At 35.8% G+C, this 22,453-nt stretch overlaps 1 protein-coding gene across 10 annotated transcripts in view; it reads right to left on the reverse strand.

Moving 5' to 3' along the window:
- The window catches only part of ABI2 (abl interactor 2), a 94,277-nt gene that overhangs the window by 48,373 nt on the left and 23,451 nt on the right, over positions 1 to 22,453 (reverse strand). The gene's annotated exons all lie outside the window — the stretch shown is intronic.

Consider the following 22,453-nt stretch of genomic DNA (forward strand, 5'->3'; position numbering starts at 1 on the left):
CAAACGTAAAGTAGAGAGCTAGTGGGAAGCAACTGCCTAACACAGGGAGATCAACTCGATTGGTGATAACCTGGACGGGTGGGATAGGGAGGGAGGCTCGGGAGGAAAGGTCACGAGGGAGGGGATATGGGGATATATGTATAGATACAGCTGACTCGCTTTGTTGTATAGCAGGAACTGGCACAATACTTTAAAGCTACTATACACCAACAAATATCAAAAAAATAAAAAAATTTAAAAAAAGTAAAATAAAGTGCTTTGAAAACTACTTATCAGTATGCATGTAAACCCAACAACTAAATTACCAACTTGAGTTCACTAATACTTTCATGTTGAACAGATACATCTTTGTACAGATGCAAATAAAATCCTGGAGCTATTGTTTAAAAAATGAGATCTGATGGATATTTTGAGCAATGGCAGCAGGTACATAGCTTCTCAAGGTCATTGCTTGGAAAGGTAGGATTCATTTGAATATGAAAATTTTGGCGTATGTCTTTCTACTTTCCTGAATTCCTGCTTTCCTTTCACTCTAACATGTAAAGTGTGGCTCCAAGTAATGTCTGATTAAAGTAATAATAATGACAAACTGATAATGATAAAAACGCTAAAGTAAACAAAAAGGAGATAATCATGGTATATAATGATAAATAAAAATAATAAAAGGATCTTTTCTTCCCAAGCACCTTAAGTGTTATAATCCTATGGAACATAAATTGCCACATATCATAAATCCTACTTGAAAAACAAAGCACAAAAGTGGTTACCTGATCATTTCCAAGGTCACAAAGCAAAGCAATGGTAAAGTTACATATTCTATGCTGCAACTGCCAAACACTATTTTCCTGCCCTAGTTCTATAGAAAGACTCTGGTTCAGTAGAAAGTACACAAGCCTCTAATCACAAACCTTTTATCTTAATGTCATTTCTACTATTATAACATGTCATATTCTAAGTAGTTGTGAACATCAATAAGATAATGAATGCAAAACCACTTTCTAAAACTATAAATCATTATATCTAACAACTGTCATTGCCTCTTTGAGTAGTCATCAACTGCTCAAAGTCCACTATGTCCCTCTCTCCTCTCTCCCACACAGTACAGGACTCAAAATCAACAACTCTAGACATAATTTCTTCCAGGGGGAACAAAAATTCTTTTGAAGAAGCAGTTAAAATAATCAAATAATACTACTTTAACTTGAAAAGAGTTAAGAATCACTGTATTGACTTTTCATTTCTTTTCTAAGCTTCAGTAATTTCAGTCTTACTAACAATTAAATTAACAAGAGTTGAAACCAAATTTAGTCGGTGATAAATAGTTTTCAAAAACACCATACAGACTTGCAGATTACAGTTGCATATGTAAGGAGCTTGTAAGTCACCACTCCATCCTAACCAGTAAAAAACTGAACAGACTTAAAATAAAATCGACGACTTTTCTTTGACTTCACAGTCGAAAACAGTAAGTCAATAACACTTTTCAGATATGACTCTAAATCAGAGTATTTATTATAGAGAATAACCCAAATTTTAAAAGTGCATTTGTTAGTATGCTTCAAAGGATCAAGGAGAAGGATGGATGTTTGAACAGATATTATTTTTAATGCATCCCTTTTTATACAGTTTTTGAGATTTTTTGAGAAGCAAATAGTCTTGTCATTCAAGTCTCAAATCACTTCATGCTATGCTTTTATTTCTAGTATGTTTACAAAATTATGTGGCCAATTGTTGCATCAAAGATATGACAGACCTTTCTATATTAGGTGAATTTCAAGTATATCTACTTTTCCATGGAAGATTAAGGACACTAATGTAAAATGTAAGAAGAAAATCTAAATGGAGATGCTGTTTGTGGCTGTCATAGCATTTATGTAAGTTACTATGAAGTAGGTGTTCAGGGCATTATTCTTCTGCATTAAAATAGGACAGGAACATTCTGAATTTTATAGATAAATTGTCATACCAATTGCTCTTCAAGAAATAAAAGCTGGCAGTCCATTAAAATCCTGATGTAGCTTCATAACAGCAATAGTTCGAAGTCATGAATATTAGTTGATATGACTGAAATAGAGAAATCTTCACAGATACCAGAGAAAAGTATAGCTAACTACTCTCTGAAAGGGCGTACATTTATTAAATAATAAGCCTCAGTCTTGAAAATCATAAAACACATAACTCTCAGATCATTGTATGAGATGGAACAAGAATGCTTCCTGACTGCTTATAATCCATAGCTTGACCAGGGAGCAAACGGTAGATTTTGAAATGTTTTTAGATTATGTGCGAACTCCATATTTTAATAAAACAGAATGGTTTTTAATGTGTGTGTGTTTTTTTTTTTAAAGAAGCTCTTATTGGATCCCTAAGAGAGGGGAGGACACAGGGGAGGTGCACAGATCATTTACGTAGAAGATCCAAAAAAAAGTGACCAAAAAACTCCTGGAACTAATAAGAGATTATCACAAGGTTGCAGGATACAAATTAAATTGCTTTCCTATATATCAGCAAAGAGCAAGTGAAATCTGACATTAAAAACACAATACCATTTACTTTAGCACCTGAAAAAATGGATACTTAGGTATAAATCTAACAAAATATGGATATGAAATCAAAGAACTAAATAAACGAAGAGATAGTCCATGTCCACGGAGAGGAAGACTCATTATTGTCAAGGTGTCAGTTCTTCTCAAACTAAAATACAGATTCAATGCAATCTCAAACAAAATCCCAGGAGATTATTTTGTGGATAGTGACCAACTGATTCTAAAGTTTATAAGGAGAGGCAAAAGACCCAGGATAGCCCACACAATGTTAAAGAAGAAAAAGTTGGAAAACTAACACTACTTCACTTCAAGATTCACTATAAAGCTACAATATATATTTCTAATCTTGATCCCACAGAATAAGACTTCATTCAAGGAACTAGGAATAATTCATTAATTATGATACTCATTCTTGTACAAAATTCATAGCTTAGCAATTATTTTCATTAATAGAAGAGCCAAAAATCTGGTCCCCAAACACTCTACAAATCAAAAATGACAGAAGTAAATTCTAAGGATGAATGTACAATGAAAGAGCTGTGTGGCCACTATTACAGAAAAAAGGTTGAGCTGTCACCCACTGTAACATATAAGAACCTACATATACACAAGACATGCACAGAGCTGAGAAACTTTAAATCACTGTATCTTCTCTGAAGGATCTATTATGAGAGAAGATTCATATAAATCATCAAAGTGAATTTTAAAAGGCGAATAAAAATAAGTACAGTGAAATAAGGACAATATGATGAACAGTATGAGGAAAATGGCAGGTTAAAAACAGTGTCAATGATGTCAAATGCCCAAATTTTTAACCAAGGAGGAAAAAAAAATTGAATTAACAGACTATATACAGCTGATTCAGAAAAATAAAAGTAATTCCCATAGATTATCTGTTTGTATACATTTTTCAATCAGGTAAGCCATTTCAAGACAAGTATTAAGTAAACGTGTAAAAAAAAAAGCAAACAAAGGAACCATATCCCCTAATAATCTTGAAGTAAAAATGTCAGGAAATTTCTGCATCATTATTACTTTTTACTAATAACCAAAACAGGTCCACACTGTGGATATGAGCAATTTTTTTCATATGATAAACACCCTATATATAAAAACCACATGTATAAATTTTTTTTACTTTGTAAAAAGCTTATTCTCTCTTGGCTTCCAAGTCATGAGACTGTAATATTGGAATCAGAACTTACTCATAAATCTAAATAATTTTTCTTAGGCATTAATTTTACCCCTAGCCTATTACCAAAGGGTATCTTTGGAAGAGAAGCCATCCTTATTCTCTTCTCCATCAGATCCTCTACCACTCAACTAGAGTGTTAAGAAAACACATTTCAAATATATAGCAGCTTTCCCTAAAAGCCTTCAATATATCAATTTTTGAACCACTTTAGCATCTGATCAACACACAATATCCTGATACACCTGAATCTGACACTATGAAAAACTATTCTCTGGCTTTATCAGGCCATAGTTTATCCTAACCAAAACACTCCCATTCCAAAGTATAACTTCTAAATGCAAATTACATTTATAACTCTAAACTTACCTTAGAAAAATACTCAAATAAGACACAGACAAGGATGTTCACTGACACAGTTAATGGCGAAAAAGAAAAGAACATGAGACTGATTAAACAATACATTCATATACTACCTTTAGGCAGCAGGAAAACAGCATTGCTATGTATTACTGATATGGAAAAATATCTATAAAATAACTAATTAAAAGAGAGCTGGTTACAAAGTACATTAACACAATCATCCTAATTCTACAGGTGCCTGTATATAAATGTAAGCACAAGAAAAAAGGCAGAAAAAGTAAGGTCCAAAATGTTAACATAAGTTCTCTCTGAATGTTGGGAACATAATTTGAGTCTTTTAATGATTTTTAATATGGTCTAGTTTTTGTTTCTTTTTTGCCTTGGGCATAAATACTTGCATAATCAGAAAGAGTACAGCTACATTACTTTTTAAAACTGTAATGCATGCATTAACACGAAAGAACAGAAACTTTGTGTTCTTAGTCAACTGTTTATAAGGAATATTTGTAAGGAATAAGAGCACCAAAACATTTTTTTAATCTTTCTGAAATGTATTTTATATCTGCACACTTATTTAAACAAAAATTTTGGGCTCAAGAGTTTTTTCTTGTTATTACTAAGTTCAAAATGAAGTTTTAAAGTGTTGAGGTTGCTGCACATCTGCTGTATGGATAAGTCAATCCCAGCACATTCACTAAGGTTTTATAAGAACCTAATTTTACAAAAGCTGATATTCTAAGTTTAAGATTCTTGTGCTCGCTTCAGCAGACATACACTAAGTTTGAGATTTTTTTCCTATAAAGTTAAGTGTTGAATAAAAATTGGGATAAATGCAAACAATATATATCAATAAAACTGATATCAAAATTGCTACTTTAATCTAGAAGCCTTATAAATGACAATAAAGAAGCTACAATATCTTATTTTACATTAAAGAAACAGTGTACAGCACTATAACAGAGGCTATTTTGTAGTTCTTAAACAATAATGTCTGATGAGTAAACACCTGTGACTGTATTCTTATCTTTTGCTAATTCTCACAGTTATAGTTCATGCATTAAAGGCACTATGATACCTCAACTCAGTTATATAATATTCCTACTTAAATGGGATTAAGTCCCTGAAAAAAAGAAGAAATTTAGATAAAGGAAAAAATTATCATAGGCTTATAGTGGAATATTATAATGTATGCTATGGTAAGTACAAATAGTCCTATGAGAAAAGATTCTTACATAGAATAAAGTGACCTATTGCTAAGATCCATCCTAGGCAATGATTAATACTTTCTACTTTGTTATTTCTTCAGTTTCCCTCATGATACTGGTTTCTTATCTCTACACGGAGATGTTCCCAAAGACTCTGCCTTCAGACTACTCTTCTTGCTGTACTTGCGGCCTTAGAAAGAAATTTCATTCCTTCCTTAGCTATCACATAATTTTTAAATCTATTTACATCTTACCTTCCATCTCTCCCAAACCCATATTTCTGTTTACATGACACCTCACCTTATATAATGTGCCATATCAGTCTATCTACAACTCACCACCTTCCCCCAAATTACGTTCTCCTCCTTCTGGAGTAACATCATTACTTCATCACTTCAGATATTTCCCAAGTCTCTGCATCCTACACTTAATCAGTTGCCATGATACTTATATTTTCTTTGTGTCCTACATCCTTTCCTTTCTTTCAACTGCTACTGTCTACATTCTACTTCAGACCCTCATTATCTCTTGCCAGGACTACTATACCAGTATCCAGGTTAGATTGTAGTATGTTACACATGGTCCTGCAGATTCATCTTTCTAAATCAGTTCTGAAGTCCCCAGGGCTTCATCTTATCCACTTAAATAAAAACTCCTTTACTTATAATTTACAGCCTTCCTGAATATGGCCTAGAATTTATTTTCCATTCAACCCTACTTGAACCTTAGATTACAGTTTAAATTACATTTACAGTTCTCAAAACAGATCTTAGTTTCTTACGCCTTTGTGCCTTTGCCTATTTTCTTCACCTGTAACCCATCAACTTCACCAACAATCCATTCCCTACCATATCATCCCTGATTGTGATACTCATCATTTCTTACTGAGAATTCCCACAGCATTTTGTTATCAGACTTACAGCACATAGTTTATAATACATGCTTGTTTCACTGACTCAAACTCCCACGCCCCCTAGTGGGAAGACCTTGAGGGTATTATGCCTTAAATATTTTCATATCACATTACACACAAGAGTTACATATTATTTGTTGAGTGTATCTACCAAAATATTCCAGAGAATCAAAGCGACCTCTATCACCCAATGGACAGGGAGGGTGAGGAGGAAGAAGTGATATAAGGGAGATTTCTTCGATCCCCAGAAGCTCTGGCACCACCCATGGTACTTATGCCTTACTGTGTACCCCTAATAAGAAAATTCAGACTTGTTTTTCAATTTGATGTTCTGGGATGGGCACTGAGAAATATGAAGAATAAGAACCTTACACCCTCTAGAACAGCTCAAGACTGTAGTATTATTACCACTAGGTTATTACCATTATTCACTTTTCCTTTTTATTTCTACTAACAGGACAGCAGATTTGGTAGAGATTCAAGTGCATACATAATGGGGAGGGGAAAGGAAAAGAATGATATTTAAGGAGGATGAGTATGGACATGCAGGAGAGAATTCTCCACTACAGATCACACTCTTGATACCTACTGTCTGTTTCTCTTCTCCAGCAGTAAATCTCTCACCCACTCTAGTCCAGCCTACTGGACAATATGTAATTATTTTTGCTATGGGTATAAACTATCTGGAAAATATGTAATTATTTTTGCTATGGGTATAAACTATTACCACATTAGGTAAAGTACAGGTACTTAGTTCTCATTTAATCAGTTATCTAAAGTATTCAACAATTTCTTCTAGACCTGCCATGATTAATTTCATTTCATCAGTTCATTTCAATAAACCCTTACTGACTGAATATGTATTACATGACAGACATTATACTATGTAGTAGAACATGAAAATGAAACACATCCTCTGCAGTCAAGAAGCTTTCAGTCCAATACAGAGAAAGGCATATAAACAGAAAATGTCGATGCAGAATGGTCAGGGATGTGAATGGCACCCAAGTAGCAACACTATCTCAGATGACTATCCAAGTGGAGTCTCACTGAATGGAGTCAATCCTGCCAAGCAGGAGTGAGAGAAGTTATTCCAGGCAGAGCAAACAGCCTAAACAAGGGCACAGAGGCATGAAAAAGATTCTTGAATTCAGAAAACATGTAAGTTTGGTATTATTAACATACCATTAAATCTTGTAACTAAACCAAATTAGAAAGAAAGGCCTCATCACTAAATCTCTCTGAAATTAAAGTAACAGCTTCTAAAATACATGCCAATCATTACATACAAACAGAAAATTTTTGCTAAAAATAATACAAAATCTTAGAAATATATACTTATGTCTTCAGAATCGTTCAAAGACTAATTTCTATGAGGCCTACGAAAGAATATATTCATTTGCTTCCAGACTCCTGGATGGAGAATACAGTCTACAAAAAAAGTATGGCATTCAAATTAGAATGAGTTATACAAGTCATGGTGAAACAAAGCAAAGCATAATTAGATAAACATGGACAATTCACCAAGGAACGAACACAAGACAAACACGAACATGGGAATACATTCAGCCACACAAATGATAGGGGGGAAAAATGACACAAACAAAGCACCATTTTTACCAAGTAATTAATATGAAAAAAAGTTTTAAAGAACATACCTGCATTATTTTAAATTCGCTTTGTGGTTATCTTGCTTTGGCAGATGAAGAAAAAGAAGTACACGCCAAGAATGCCAAATACTCTTACGAAAGGAAAAGTAATACTGAACTTGCCAAGAGACTGCAGAAATCAAGAGAAGAGACTATTTCAAGAGGAAGACATGGTCATGCTACTGAGAAGACATGAAAGATGAGGTCAGAAAAGCATACAGTAAACAGCTATGGCAATATGGACTTGATGAATATTTTAAAAAGCGTTTTTAGCTGAGTAGTAATGTAGAAATCAGATCAGAATGCATTTTAAGAACTGAAGAAAGCACATATAGATAACTCTTTGTAAAATGGTTGGCCATATAGCAAATTAAAGAAATGGAACCAGCTAGAAGAGAATATCATGTTAAAGAAAGGTTTGTTTTAAGAAGAGAGATACCAGAGCAGGTGTACATGCTGAGATAAATGACCTAATGATACAGGAAAGGTGGAAGAGACAGAAGGGTTTAAGGAAAGGAACAAAATATTTGAGAAGGGGAGAGCTCAAATGGAGTGACTAGTCTTTGATTGGACTACTTCTTTTGGAAACTGTCCTCTTTGGTAAAAAGTAAAAGGAGGAAGTTTGCTGCAGTTAAAAGGTATACAGGTTTTAAGGTGAGAAGATGAAGGTTTAGTCTAGTAGCTTTAATCTCTAAAGTATGAGGCAGGGCAATATATAAAAATAAAGAGCAAAGAAATTTGTGGATATAAAAAGAGACATGAAGATATGACAGAAAGTGAAAACATGGAGGATTAAATGAGATCATGTATGCCAAGAATTTAGCACAGAACCTGGCACAATAGAAGAGCTCAATAAATGATAGACCTTTTTATGTTATCTGATCTCTACATGGAGAAAATCTTAAATAAAGCAATGGGGACTTCCCTGGCGGCGCAGTGGTTAAGAATCCACCTGCCAAGGCAGGGGACATGGGTTCAAGCCCTCGGCCGGGAAGATTCCACATGCTGTGGAGCAACTAAGCCTGTGAGCCACAACTACTGAGCCTGTGCTCTAGAGCCTGTGAGCCACAACTACTGAGCCCATGTGCCACAACTACTGAAGCCTGAGCACCTAGAGCCCGTGCTCCGCAACAAGAGAAGTCACCTCAATAAGAAGCCCATGCACTGCAACGAAGAGCAGCCCCGGCTCGCCACAAATAAAGTCTGTGCGCAGCAACAAAGACCCAATGCAGCCAATAAATTAAAAAAAAAAAAAAAAAGCAACGGTCAGGAAGGACAACTATGATCTCCAAAACTGCTATATTATAAAACTTTTAAAATAATATAATAAACCTTCAAAATATAAACAGTTAGCAAATAAAAACCCTACACCCAACAGGGTTAAAAAACATGTAAATTTAAATACATAAATTTAAGACAAAGTTTTAAACCAACTCTGTAAATGACAGTTTCATTGAAAAAGCAAGCCACAAACTGGTTTAAAATATTTACAAATCATATTTGAGGACTTCCTAGGTGGCACAGTGGTTGGGAGTCTGCCTGCCAATGCAGGGGACATAGGTTCGAGCCCTGCTCTGGGAAGTTCCCACATGCCACGGAGAAACTAAGCCCGTGCGCCACAACTACTGAGCCTGTGCTCTAGAGCCCACTGAGCCACAACTATTGAGCCTGTGTGCTGCAACTATGGAGGCCCACGCACCGCAACTATTGAGGCCCACACGCCTAGAGCCCATGCTCCACAACAAGAGAAGCCACTGCACTGAGAAGCCCGCACACCACAATGAAGGGTGGCCCCCACTCGCAGCAACTAGAGAAAGCCCATGTGCGGCAACGAAGACCCAACACAGCCACTAAATAAATTAATTAACAAATTTATTTTAAAAAATCATATTTGAAAAATAACTGGTATCCAAAATATACAAGGAACTCTTAAAACTCAACATTAATAAAACAATCAAATTTTTAAATGGGCAAAGGGACTTCCCTAGTGGCACAGTGGTTAAGAATCTGTCTGCCAATGCAGAGGACACAGGTTCAATCCCTGGGCCGGGAAGATCCCACATGCTGCAGAGAAACGAAGCCCGAGTGCCCCAGCTACTGAGCCTGTGCTCTAGAGCACTGAAGCCACAACTACTGAGCCTGCGTGCTGCAACTACTGAAGCCCGAGCACCTAGAGCCTGTACTCCGCAACAAGAGAAGCCACCGCAATGAGAAATCCATGCACCGCAACGAAGAGTGGCCCCAGCTCCCTGCAACTAGAGAAAAGCCTGCGCGCAACAATGAAGACCCAAAGCAGCCAAAAATAAAAATAAATTTAAATGGGCAACAGATTTGAACAGATACCTCACCAAAGAAGATATATAAATGGCAAATAGGCATATGAAAAGATTCAACACTATATGTCATGAGGGAATTGCAGATTAAAACAAGATACCACAACACACCTAAAATGGCTAAAATACAAAACACTGACAACACCAAATGCTGGAGAGCAAGTGGAACAAGAAATCTCACTTATTGCTGGTAGGAATGCAGAGTGATACAGCCACTCTGGAAGACAGTTTGGCAGTTTTCTTACAAAACTCTTACCATATGATACAGTAACCATGCTCTTCAGTATTCACTCAAAGGGCTGAAAATTTATGTTTATACAAATTCTGTACAAGGACACTCTTACCATATAACCCAGCACTTGGTATCTTCCCAAAGGAGTTGAAAACTTATGTCCACACAAAAACCTATACACAGATGTTCATAGTAGCTTTATGCATAATTGCCAAAACTTAAAACCAACCAAGATGTCCTTCAGTAGGTGAATGGAAAAATAAACTGCAGTACGTTAAGCAACTGAATACTATTTAGCACTAAAAAGCAATGAGCTATCGAGCCATGAAAAGACATGGCGGAACGATAAATGCATATTACTAAGTGAAAGAAGCCAATCTGAAAAGGCTACATACTGTGAGAGTCTTAACTATATGACATTCTGGAAAAGGCAAAAGTAAAAAGATCAGTGGTTGCCAGGAGTGAGTGGAAAGGGAGGGAGGGATAAAAGATGGAACCCAGGAGATTTTTAGGGCAGTGAAACTATTCTGTATAATACTGTATTGGTGGGTACATGTCACTATACATTTGTCAAAACTCAGAATGTGCAACACCAAAAGTAAACCTTAGTGTAAACTATGAACTTTAGTTAATAATTACAATATTGCTTCAGCTATGATAATATACCACACTAATGCAAGATGTTAATAAAAGGGGCAACTGGGGTGAGGGGTTTAGAGGTATATGAGAACGCTCTGTACTTTCATTTTTCTGTAAAACTAAAACTGGTCTAAAATAAAAACCCTACAACCAAGATTCTTATAAGACAGCTCTATCCCAGCTACCTTCTGTTCTACTTATTTAGCCCACAGGAGTAAGAAAAAAATCAGTATTTTTGCCCCTCCAAACTCTAGATGTCCTAGGTCCTCCCAATACAGCCTCCTCTCTCTGCTCCACTCCAGCAGGATTTAACCTTCAGACTTTCTCAAGAAAAGTCAGGCAACAATTTTCACGCCTACTCCCATATCATGCCCAGTTCAGACTAGAGTCAGGATCTACTCAGATCTTTCTCCCTGTGCACAGCTCAAGCATTTCTACAGATCAGCAAACCTCAAACTGGGGATGAAATCTCAACCCTCCTTTTTAGTAGACAACCCCAATTTCTATGACTGACTTTCATAAACCTCTTCTGATTTATGTGGAGATGAGGGAGAAGCACAGCACTTCTACCACCCTCTTATAAGAAATCCATACATGTGTATATTTATGGATATACAGAGAATAAGGGGATAAAAAGCAGTCTCATCTCTCAGCAGGTCCTATCCGAGTAACCTAACACCTTTTATTAAAATACAGAGGTAATTGTTAAATATTGTCCTAAACTTTGGAGCCTGAACTATAGCCAAGACAACAAAAAAAAGTCTAACTTAATATCCTGTTACACAAATAATTAGAAACCACATAAATGTCTAACAACAGGAAGGAGTTAAATAAATTTGGCAAAACTATATAATAGATTTAGTATTAAAAACTGTTTATGAACAATCTTTATGTTGTAAAGAATGGGAAACTATTTAAAATAAAATAAAACCCTAAATAAAGTACCCATAACAACATGAATTTGATTATAATGCAACTATCTCCAGATAGTTGTAACATGGCCTTAAACTGTATATTCTTAAACTTCATGTAATTCTAAACTTTTAAAACTTCATGTCATTTATTGGTTGGGTTTTACTGTATCTCAGTTGTGTAAATAGTGTTATAGTATACTTTGTATATAGTATTGTAATATGTATATGTATATAAAATTATATATTATTAATAGACATTAAAAGGAAATATACAATTGTGTTATTAGTTATTAGAAGGAAATAAATGTTCCCCCTCTTATTGGTAATGAGACTACAGATAATTTTAATTTTATTCTTTATACTTTACCATTTTCTGTTAGGTATTCCTCTTATAACAAAATATTTTTTCAGTAATCATCTATGCTTACATGAACACAAGACCAACAATATCACATTCTGTATGCCACATTACCTTTACCTTCACATGTACTTTTAGTACAAAAGTTAGTCTGCCACAATTATGGAACTAGAGTAGTTGGGCTACTGTCACCATAACCAAGGTCACAGGAACTATGTCAGTCAGGGTCCAGCATACAAATAAACTGGAAACATTACCATGTTGATCAACTGCAGAGCTCTTTTCTTTCAAAATTGATCTGACAAAAGCAGAACCCATTAGAAACATTTCCTCTAACCAATAAAGTTATTTTTAGCTACATTTCCTAAAGATTCATGAAGGACCACAAAGGAAGTAATAATTTTTCACTGGCCTCCTCGGTAATACAGTAGAATCACTCAAAATTTCTATACTTACTAATTTAGCACAGACAAAGCTTTGTAAAAAAAGTCCTCCCTCGCTCAGTGAATGATACTGGCTAGAAGAAGCAAAGCCTAAAGTCAGCAGAAGCAAGGAAATAATAAAGATTAGGGAGGAAATAAATAAAATAGAGATTAAAAAACAACAGAAAAAAAAACCCCAATAAAACCAAGAGCTCATTCTTTGCAAGGGTAAACAAAATTGACAAACCTCTGGCCTGGCTCACCAAGAAGAAAAGAGAAAGAACCCAAATATACAAAATAAGAAACGAAGGAGAAATACCAACTAATACAGCAAAAATACAAAAAAAATAAGAGAATACTATGAATAAATTCAACAACCTAGAAGAAATGGACAAGTTTCTAGAAACATATGGTCCACCAAACTGAATCAAGAAGAAACAGATAATCTGAATAGCCCAATCACTAGAAGTGAAACAGAATCTGAAATAAAAAAACTTCCTACAAATAAAAGTCCAAAACCAGATGGCTTCACAGGTGAATTCTACCAAACATACAAAGAAGAATGTAAACCAACCCTTCTCAAACTCTCCCAAAAGACTGAAGAGGAGGGAACACCCCCAAGACATTCTATGAAGCCACCAACACCCTGATACCAAATTCAAAGACACTACCAAAAATAAAATTACAGGACAATACCTTTGATGAATACAGATGCAAAAACTCTCAAAAAATACTAAGGAAACCAAATACAACAATTCAAAAAGATCATACACCACAACCAAGTTGGATTCATCACAGAGTCACAAGGATGGTTAAACATATGCAAATCAATGTGATACACCACATCAATAACAAAAAAGGCAAAAACCACATGATCATCGCAATAGACACAGAAAAGCATTTGATAAAATTCAACATTTAGTCATGACAAAAACCCACACCAAAGTGGGTATTAGAGGGAACATATCTCAACATAGTAAGATCTGTTTATAACAAACCCACAGCCAATATAATACTCAATGGTGAAAAACTGAAAGCCTTCCTGCCAAAATCTGGAACAAGACAAGGAGGCCCATTCTTACCACCTCTATTCAACATAGTACTAGAAGTCCTAGCCACAGCAATCAGACAAGAAAAAGAAATAAAAGGGATCCAAATTGGAAGGGAAGATGTAAAACTGTCCTTATATGCAGATGACATGATACTATATATAGAAAACCTTAAAGACACCACACAAAAACTACTAGAACTGATAAATTCAACAAAGTAGCAGGATACGAAATTAACATACAGATATCAGCTGCATTTTTTATACTAACAATGAAATATCAGAAAGGTAATGTAAAACAACAATCCCTTTTTAAAAAAAACATTAAAAAATAAACTACTTAGGAATAAACCTCACCAAGGAGGTGAAAGATTTGTTTGCTGAGAACTATAAAACATTAATAAAGGAAACTGAAGATCATTCAAAGAAACAGAAAGATATCCCATGCTCTTGGATTGGAAGAATTAATATTGTTAAAATAGCCATACTACCCAAAGCAATCTACAGATTTAATGTAATCCCTATCAAATCACCCATGACATGTCTCACAGAACTAGAACAAATAATCCTAAAATTTATATGAACCAATAAAAGACTCAGAATTGCCAAAGCAATCCTGAGGAAAAAGACAAAGCAGGATGCATAACCCTCCCAGACGTCAGGCAATACTACAAAGCTACAGTAATCAAAACAGCATTGGGGCTTCCTAGGTGGCGCAGTGGTTGAGAATCCACCTGCCAATGCAGGGGACACGGGTTCAAGCCCTGCTCCAGGAAGATCCCACATGCCGTGGAGCAACTAAGCCCGTGAGCCACAACTACTGAGCCTGCGCTTTATAGCCCATGAGCCACAACTATTGAGCCCACGTGCTGCAACTACTGAAGCCCATGTGCCTAGAGCCCATGCTCTGCAACAAGAGAAGCCACGGCAATGAGGAGCCCACAAACCACAATGAAGACAAGCCCCCACTCACCGCAACTAAAAAGAAAGCCCGCGCACAGCAAAAAAGACCCAACACAGCCAATAAAATAAATTAATTAATTTAAAAAAAAACAGCATGGTACTAGCACAAAAACAGACATACAGATCAATGGAACAGAACAGAGAGCCCAGAAATAAACCCACACACCTATGGTCAATTAATCTTTGACAAAGGAGGCAAGAATATACAATGGAGAAAAGACACTCTTCAGCAAGTAGTGTTGGGAAAGTTGGACAGCTGCATGTAAATCAATGAAGTTAGAACACACCCTCACACCATACACAAAAATAAACTCAAAATGGCTTAAAGACTTAAACATAAGATATGACACCATAAAACCCCTAGAAGAGAACATAAGCAAGACATTCTCTAACATAAACTGTATCAATTATTTTTAGGTCAGTCTCCCAAGGTGATGGAAATAAAAGCAAAAATAAACAAATGGGATCTAATCAAACTTACAAGCTTTTGTAAAGCAAAGGAAACCATAAACAAAACTAAAAGACAATCTACAAACTGGGAGAAAATATTAGCGAATGATGTGACCGACAAGGGCTTAATTTCCTAAATATACAATAGCTCATACAACTCAGTAACAACAACAACAACAAAAAGAAACAAATAACCCAGTTGAAAAAATGGGCAGAAGACCTAAATAGGCATTTCTCCAAAGAAGAAATACAGATGGACAACAGGCACATGAAACTATGCTCAACATCGCTAATTATTAAGATAAATGCAAATCAAAACTACAATGAGGTATCACCTCATATCCGTCAGAATGGCCATCATCAAAAAATCTACAAACAATAAATGCTGGATAGGGTGTGGAGAAAAAGGAACCCTCCTACACAATTGGTGGGAATGCACCAGTAAATTGGTACAACCACTATGGAGAACAGCAAGGAGATTCCTTAAAAAAAACTAAAAATAGAACTACCATAGGATCCAGCAATCCCACTTCTGGGCATATATCCAGAGAAAACTATAATTCGAAAAGACACATGCACCCCAATATCCACTGCAGCACTATTTACAATAGCCAAGACATGGAAGCAACCTAAATGTCCATTAATGGATGAAAGGATAAAGAAGATGTGGTACATATATACAATGAAATACTACTCAGCCATTAAAAAGAATTAAATAATGCCATTTGCAGCAACATGGATGGACCTAGAGATGATCATACTAAGTCAGAAAGAGAAAGACAAATACTATATGTTATCACTTGTATGTGGAATCTAAAATATAACACAGATGAACTTATCTATGAAACAGAAACAGACTCACAGACCTAGAAAACAGACTCACAGAGGTAGAAAACAGACTTCTGGTTACTAAGGGGGAGGGAGGTGGGGAAGAGATTGGGAGTTTGGGGTTAGCAGATGCAAATGATTACATATACAATGGATAAACAACAACGTCCTATTGTATAGCACAGGAAACTATAATCGATATCCTGTGATAACCATAACGGAAAAGAATATGAAAGGAATGTACGTACATGTATAACAGAATCACTCTGCTGTACAGTAGAAATTAACACAGCATTGTAAATTGACTATAATTCAATAAAATAAATTTTTTTAAATGATGCTGGCTATAAGACATAGGACACAGTTCAATCAAGGTGAAGGGATGGGGAATGTCTATGTCACTGGCTCTTTTAAATTCCTGTACGTGCATGCAGCAATCTTTTTTTTTTCTTTTTTAAGTAGTAATAAAGGCCTGTCTAGTTGAAATTAGGCTCATTCCTTGTCTGCTTTTACTATTCTACAACACAACAGCCTCTGCCTTTCTGTTTGCTTTAGAGTTTTCATTCTGCTTTCTTTTATAGTTCAGCTTTTGTCATCTTCTACACTGTCTCCTGGCAAAACAACACAACACTCAGTGTAGGAAAGCAGTATGAAGGAGAATATTATCTCTTTCTTGTTCAGCATATATTATTGTTCTTCTGGTTACAGAATTCTGCATTCACGTGGGGAATTCAGTTCGCGGCAGTTGACTCCCATTCTCCCTCCATCTTACCCACGCCACAGGTAGACACATGCCCCAAGCTTACCTAAAGTACACCAATCTTTTGGACACTGACTGATTTAGAGGACACTGATTCAAGTTAAGTCAATAAGAGTCTTCTCTGGAACTTTTCTAACAGACTGGAAAACATTATTTAGCAGAGGTTGCTGTGGTGGCCACAGAGACACATGTTCTGACCTCCCTTCCAGAGACTATGCTTTAGGGAGCCCAGCTGACTGACAGCCATCAGCTGCACCTTTAGAGATGGTGCTCACGCTGAGCCACACTTCTCCTAAGAAATGTATTATTCCTGAGTAATAAAATATAGATCATACTTAAAAGTACTTACCCTGATTTTGGCCCTTCCTGGTTTCATAAATGATATCAGCAACAAGAGCCAAAAGAGACTAACAAGGATTCTATTTAATCCCTGCGTCAGGTCAATATTTTCAACTCAGAAGTATCCTGATCTTGGAGTCATGCCCTTAAATATTGGCCCAGTCTCTGGTGTGCCAAGCAAACTTCCTTTTCTGCACGCTGGGCTAGTCATCTGTTGCTTCTTACCTAGCCCATAACCTGAGCCCAATTCTACCGACCCCCAGGCAACTTATTAACTTGTTATTCTGAATCAGACCATCCTTAGTACCTAAATTCTCCTGTATACCCTTCTTGCTGAACTGCTACTTTGGCCAGTTCATACCTCTCTATGCTTGTCATCTCTGTCCTTCATCACCTTCAGTGTTCCAATTCTTCTCACCTCACATTTACAGCTCCTCAACTGTCCTAACCTAAAAACCACTAAATTTGTTTCCCCTCATCATATCCCATTTCCCCTTTCCAGCCTCTCAAAACTCTAAGTGAAATAATCCTCTCCACCCAAAACTGTACCTGTGTTTAAAGCATTCTTTATCCTCTCACAAATCAGAATCTTTGTCATTCATGACCTTACATGGCAATACAAATCATTTTTAAATCATTTAAAAGTTTTCTTAAAATCCTAACACAAGATAAAACAACTGAATAGCAAACTTACAAGTGCCTCAAATGTAAAAGTGCTTCAATTTCTAAATAACTAACTCTATATGTACCAGTATATGTACTATATATGTATAAAGACAGCGTCAGTATATATATAAATATACTATATATTCTATATTAGGAATATAAGCTGTATAGTGTTCCAACTATACAGATGAAAAAGGTTAATTCTTTCAGGTCAAGCAAGAAGAAATACAGATGGTCAACAGATACATGAAAAGATGCTCAACATCACTAATCATCACAGAAATGCAAATCAAAACCACAATGAGATATTACCTCATACCTGTCAAAATGGCTATCATCAAAAAAAGAAAAAAAAAAAAAAAAAAAAGACCACAAATAACAAATGTTGATGAGGATGTGGAGAAAAGGGAATCCTAGTACACTATTAGTGGAAATGTAAATTGGTGCAGCCACTGTGGGAAATAGTAAAAAGACATTTTAAAAGAAAATCAAACCACGAAAAAAAAGGAATACAATTTTAGAAACTCAACCCAAGAGGTCCAAATCTGACTAACAAAAATACAAAAAGAGAAAACACAGCAGAAACATCATACAATTTTCCACAATTAAAGGATATAGGACTCCACTAAATGTACTCATCAAATGCTTAGCACAATTAATGAAAAAAGACCTATAGCAAAAAACATTATCATGAGGAATAAACAATTCTACAAATGATTCCAGACAGGGAGAGAAAAAAAATAAACAACAACAACAACAAAATCAGGAAGCAAAATGGCACCCAACTTCTCAAAAGCAAGACCAAAAGCTAATAGAAAATGAAGAAAATAGAAGAATGCCTTCACAATCTGAGAGAAAATTATTTTCAACCTATAATTCTATATCAATCAAGCCATCAATCTAGTGAAAGCCGAATAAGATTTTCAGCACACAACATGTTGATTTTTTTAACTTTCCACGGACTCTTTCTCAGGAAGCACTGGAGGATGTACATCCTCAAAACAGAAAGGCAAGAAAGAAGGAAGCATGGAATCCAGAAAACAGAATCTACATCAGAGAGGCAAAGGAAAATCAACGACCACTGGCAAAGAAAACTTCTGAGATGACGGCTGGGTTAATAATTCATACACTCCATATTAGAGAAGAATAGCCAAGGGCTCCCAGAAATATGCCACCTGGGGGAGGAAATAAAACTGATATTGGGATACAATTCTCCAAGGTTCTTCTGCATTTTGTACATTGTGGTGAGCAGAGGCACTAATGGCCTTTGTTCAACTATCTTTTCAAGTATGTTTGTACAGAAAACAGTTTTAGAAGATAAAGAGAGTATCTCCCTCTGGAGCAAAGGGCAGGTATTTTTATTGACCTACATAAACGATTCAGGTTCCCTAAATTCAGAGTTCCTCCCAATAATGCAACCCACTGCATGTGCAGATATCACCTGGCCTTCCTCATGTCACACTGAGATCAGGGGTTTTAGGAATAAGCGCAGTGAAAGAAAATGCTGATACTCTGGCTAATGCTATTGCTGTGAGTAATAAAGTCTTACATCTCTGATCCAGGAGTCTCATGCCTTCTGCCACAGCAACCATAAAACTGTGGCTAGCTAGTCTGTTAGGTCAAAATAGGGTTAAATTTTAGACCCTTCACAGTTCTTAACAACTGACAGATCCCTAACATGCTTTAATATATTGAAATACGATTTATACATCCAGGGAAAAGTTTAGAGATCAATTAGAGCTAGATACATAAGTAATTAAGCCATCTAAGAAATGAGGTAATTATTAGCCCCAAGGAAAAGAAAAAATTTGCTAAGGAAAGGAAATAAAATCACCAATCCACTGTCTGATTCACCTGTGAATATTTACATAGATAAAATGCACACACTGAATAAATCCAAATTGCTAGAAGTTATGTTGAAAAGACGGGAAGAAGTATAAGAAAGTGAAGTCACCATTTCTCATAGTAGAACTATCTAAAACTTTTAAAATATCAACATAAACATGGACATGTGGAGACAGACATCAGAAGAAACACATAAAAGTTGAAAAAGCTTCCAGACAGAGCGAAATCAGAGGTAAAGCGGGTACTCTTTTTTGTGTGTGTGTGTGGGAAAGGGTGTACACATAGAATGGAATTACAATGTTGGAAATAATCAGATCTGTGTAATTCAATATGGCAGTCACTAGGCATATGTGGCTATTGAGCACTTGAAAGGTAGGTAGTAGAAATGCAAAACTGAAATTGAATTTCAGTTAATTTAAATTTCAGTAACATATAATAAGATCAATATACAAAGTCAATTGTATACATAGTAATAAACAATCCAAAAATGAAATTAAGAAATCAACTCCATTTACAATAGCATCAAAAGAATAAAATACTTAGGAATCATTTTAAAAACAGAAGTGTAAGACTCAGACACTAAAAACTACAAAACGTTATTAAAGAACTAATTAAGTGGAAAGCCATTCCATGTTCATTAATCAGAAGATTTAATGTAATTAAGATGGCCCCCCAAGTTTATCTACAGATTCAACTCAATCCCAATCAGAATTCCAGCAGCCTTTTGGGCAGATATTAACAAGGGACCCAAAAATTCATACAGAAATTCAAGGGATGCAGAGTAACTGAAATAATATTGAAAAACAACAAAGTTGGAGGACACATACATGACAATTTCAAATCTACAAAAGTACAATAAGACTGTGGTACTGGTGTAAGGATATACATGGATCAATGGATTAGAACTGAGTGTTCATGTCACTGTTTGCAGATGACATGGTACTACACATAGAAAATCCTAAATATGCCACCGGAAACTACTTGAGCTAATCAACGAATTTGGTAAAGGTGCAGGATACAAAATTAACACACAAGAAATCTCTTGCATTCCTATACACCACCAACAAAAAAGATCATAGAGAGAAATTAAGGAAACAATCCCATCACCATTGCAACAAAAAGAATAAAATACCTAGGAATAAACCTAATTAAGGAGGTAAAAGACCTGTACTCAGAAAACTATAAGACCCTTATGAAAGAAATCAAAGATGACACTAACAGATGGAAAGATATACACCATGTTCTTGGATTGGAAGAATCAACATGCTGAAAATGACTATACTACCCAAAGCAATCTACAGATTCAATGCAATCCCTATCAAATTACCAATGGCATTTTTTACAGAACTAGAACAGAATTCCTAAAATTTGTGTGGAGACACAAAAGACCCTGAATAGCCAAAGCAATCTTGAGGGAAAAAAACAGAGCTGGAAGAATCAGACTCCCTGACTTCAGACTATACTACAAAGCTACAGTAATCAAGACAGTATGGTACTGGCACAAAAACAGAGATATAGATCAATGCAACAGGATAGAAAGCCCAGAGATGAACTATAGTCATCTAACCTATGACAAAGGAGGCAAAGATATACAATGGAGAAAAGGCAGCCTCTTCAGTAAGTGGTGCTGGGAAAACTGGACAGCTATATGTAAAAGAATGAAATTAGAACACTCCCTAACACCATACACAAAAATAAACTCAAAATGGATTAAAGACCTACATGTAAGGCCAGACACAATAAAATTTCTAGAGGAAAACATAGGCAGAACACCCTTTGACATAAATCACAGCAAGATCTTTTTTGACCCACCTCCTAGAATAACGAAAATAAAAACAAAAATAAATAAGTGGGACCTAATGAAACTTCAAAGCTCTTGCACAGCAAAAGAAAACTATAAACAAGATGAAAAGACAACCCTCAGAATGGGAGAAAATATTTGCAAATGAGTCAACAGACAAAGGATTAATCTCCAAAATATACAAACAGTTTATGCAGCTCAATATCAAAAAAACAACCCAATCCAAAAATGGGCAGAAGATCTAAACAGGCAATTCTCCAAAGAAGACATACAGATGGCCAACAGGCACATGAAAAGATGCTCAACATCACTAATTATTAGAGAAATGCAAATCAAAACTACAATGAGGTATCACCTCACACCAGTTAGAATGGGCATCATCAGAAAATCTACAAACAATAAATGCTGGAGAGATTGTGGAAAAAAGGGAACCCTCTTGCACTGTTGGTGGGAATGTAAATTGATACAGCCGCTATGGAGAACAGTATGGAGGTTCCTTGCAAAACTAAAATTAGAATTACCATATGACCCAGCAACCCCACTACTGGGATATACATCCAGAGAAAACCATAATTCAAAAAGACACATGCACCCCGATGTTCACTGCAGCACTACTTACAATAGCCAGGTCATGGAAGCAACCTGAATGTCCATCAACAGATGAATGGATAACAATGTGGTACACATCTACAATGGAGCATTACTCAGCCGTAAAAAGGAACGAAATTGGGTCATTTGCAGAGAAATGGATGGACTTAGAGACTGTCATACAGAGTGAAGTAAGAAAGAGAAAAACAAATATCATACATTAATGCATATATGCGGAATATAGAAAAATGGTACAGATCAACTGGTTTGCAAGGCAGAAATAGAGACACAGACCTATAGAACAAACATATGGACACGAAGGGGGCAAAGCAGGCCGGGGGTTGTGATGGGATGAATTGGGATGTTGGGATTGCCATATATACATTACTAATAAAAAAA

Source organism: Hippopotamus amphibius, chromosome 8 (genome assembly GCF_030028045.1).
Source record: "Hippopotamus amphibius kiboko isolate mHipAmp2 chromosome 8, mHipAmp2.hap2, whole genome shotgun sequence".
Taxonomy (NCBI): domain Eukaryota; kingdom Metazoa; phylum Chordata; class Mammalia; order Artiodactyla; family Hippopotamidae; genus Hippopotamus; species Hippopotamus amphibius.